Consider the following 3,367-nt stretch of genomic DNA (forward strand, 5'->3'; position numbering starts at 1 on the left):
ACATATATCTATGTCCTATGGTCACTGCATTGTCTTGCCAAATCAAAATAGAGACACGGTTCAAATTATATCAGTTCAAGACAATGCAGCAGTGAAAGAATACAAAGCGTGCGAAACTACACGGCACAACAAGATTTCAGATGGGTACCACGGGTCTACATGTACAACAACAGTATTGGCTCTGTTGTGATGCTAGTAATGTGCATGATATGAAAGTCAACTGTATACACAATTAAAATTGAAATCAACAAAGCTATTGATAAGAGCAAACCTGTTAAAGAAACATGCGTGAACATACCTGCTGTGCCATTGGAGTTTCGATTGGATTCTTCAATTTAAAAATAAGTTTGTATGAGTAAATACAGTGATACAAGAGCAAAGCAATCATAGTTAAAAAGGCGTGCCTAATCGAGCGCTTAAGCGCGCCTAGGCTCTAGGCGTTGGCAAAACGCATTGCGCATAACTATGCTTAATCTGTGCATAATAGCGCATAAGCATGCGCTTTGGTCAGTAAAGCACAAGGCGGTGGCAAAACGCACAATTAACGCCTAGCGCTTATTTGAACTATGATAGCAATGGAATCTTAAATTAGAACAGTTGTTCTTCAGGTTTAGGCACTTGTTCTACATGAACAGAGTATAGTAAGACGCAAGAATATAATACTTAAAAATAGAAAATGAGCTCATAGACCTTACCACATTGTTGGCTCGGGACCAGTACAGAACAAGGCGTTCTCAGTCATCGTCCAGTAAATGTGTCTCAGGAGAACGTAAGGGAATTTGATGAGTTTCTTTGCCAATGAAGTACGTTTTCTTCAGGTAATTCCGATACTGCCACCAAGGATTCTTGAAGATAGCAGAGGTATTAGAACAGGTTACCTCATCCTGAGTTTCCAAATCGGTCCTTCTCTATAGAGAAAAATGGGAAAATTTGCTGTATTATAACCATCATGGAGGTAGGATGTATGGGACGAAGCAAAGTAATTGCCATGAATAACATTACTTGCACATAACTCCTGGACAAACACCTGCAACTGGCATTTTCCTTCATCTTCAGTATAATATTTCCAAGATGGGAAGACACGCACATACGATTTAACAACATCAAATGCGATAGATGCTAAACTATGACTAGCTGGTTGTGCTTCCTCCACAGGAATAGGCGTACTAACTCGTGGAGTTGGGGTTCGCCGTGATAGTACTGGCCCTTTGGGCACTGGAGCTGCCTTACTAACTGCTCTTTTTTGGGAGCTCTGTGGCGGAGATGGTGCTGTGTCAACAGGAACTGGGTTAATATCGGCTGGGGTTGGGGTTAGATTGGGTGAAGTTGGTTCTCTGTCCATCGCAGTAGGGGTACAATCTGCGAGAGTTTGGGTTATGTGTGGTAGGGATGGTTCTTGTGCATGTACAACCGGGGTGCTATCTCGACCAAGAGGTAGCATTGTTTTATTTGAAGACCGTGTTTTTAGTCCGCTAGATACTAGCATCACCCGCTCCAATTCAAATGGCTGATAAACAGGAAACATAGTTGAATGTACATACATTGTATGAGAGACAAATGCAATAGATAGTGTGGAAAAAACAGGGCATGAAATAGTTGAAATGTATATTGTTTAACTTAAACGGATAGCATGACATAATTTCATATATATGATGTCTATCTAAACTAGATAGCATAGCATAACATAATTCAAAGATATGATGAATAACTAAACATGATCGCATAACATAATTCACCTACATGTTTTCTAAGTAATCAAGATCGCATCATTTAATTCACATATGTGATTTATATGCTAAACAGAGGGCATTCGATATGATGTCTGAACTAAGAACATGGTGTTGAATATTGTGTATATGATGTTTAAACTATGCAATGCAAGACACCGTATGCATGATATGAGTAGTATAACCGTGCCAAGTTAGAGCATACACCTCAGTGGGGGAATAGGACTGGTCATATGTCTCTGAATCCATCTCTAAGGAGCTATCGGGACCCAACAAGAGATATGCTTCGACAGGTAGCACTGTCTTCTCTGAAGGCCTTGTTTTCACTCCAGATTTTTCCATCTCCCACCCAAATGGCTGATTCACAGGAAGAGTACTTTAATGTACAAACATTGTCTGGAAATGTAATGAAGAAAAGGATGGGCAAGATATCATTCAAATATATGATGCCTGGTTAAACAGGATGGCATTGCACATTTCACATATATTATGGCTGGCTGAAAGACAGGAGACTGCATAATTCCCATATATGATATAGAAACTAAACAGGTGGCATTACAGAACATGTCTAAAGTAAGCAGATGACATATATGATGTCAAAAGTAGGCACTGCAAGGCAACATATGCATGATATGACTAACATCATCATGCCAAGGTAGAGCAAACACCTTGGGGGTAAATAGGAGTGGTCAGCGGCGTCTGAATCCGCCTCAGAACAGATATCTTCCTCTGGATTACAATCTGGAGATGGGTGGGGAGGGTTTGCCATTGAACCCACCATGGAGCGATGTCTGCATGACATTATATTGCTGCGCAAAACTCTTCTCTTTTTCTCTACATGTTCAGCATGACTGTGTACAATATCTGACATGCATACGAAAAAATATGGTGAGACTATGTAAGGAGAGCATGCAAAAATTTAGAGTGATGGTAACAACCAGTGGATCGATGTTTTTCCGTTGAACCAAAATAGCCCTAATGGATCGACGTGAATGTATAGTAATAAGTGATGCAACAAGTGTACAACCTCTTTGTCGTAGCCGTGTCGACCTCAGCATCATTGGGTTGGTCGCTGAAGCAGTTGAGGCAGAGGTGGCTGTCGGAGGTGTGGAGGAAGATCTGAGGAATCTGTAGACGGCGTCCAGGGCACTGCTCTGTTGTGATGGATCGTTCTGTCGTTGGAGCAGCTCCGGTGAGCCGTAAGACATCAAGGCTGAAGCAGCACAAGACAGACATCGTCAATCTCAAGTGGGATTCTAATAGCATCTCCAATAGATGATGTAAAATGGATGTAAAATTAACATCACCAAAACCACCTAACTACAACAGATGAGGTAAAACCTGTTGACTCTAAACTTAAATGTCGAAACTGAAATTTACTGTGGAATCTGAATGCTACTGTTGAAACTGAACGCAATGGTAGCAGAGAGGCACTTGACATGTAGTTTAGGGAGGGCCTGCAGTTCATCTTCAACCTGCACCCCCCGGAGCTGCCAGCCACCACTGGCCGAACCGCCGGCCCCAACGCCGCCTTGCCGCCCCGAAACAACTCCCCACCGCCACCCCGGCCAGCCCTCTAGGCCCCCGCCCCCAGCCTGAACCCTAAGATAGATAGTGGGGTACCTCTCCGGTGAGCCCCC

Source organism: Triticum dicoccoides, chromosome 3B, assembly GCF_002162155.2.
Source record: "Triticum dicoccoides isolate Atlit2015 ecotype Zavitan chromosome 3B, WEW_v2.0, whole genome shotgun sequence".
Classification (NCBI taxonomy): Eukaryota; Viridiplantae; Streptophyta; class Magnoliopsida; order Poales; family Poaceae; genus Triticum; species Triticum dicoccoides.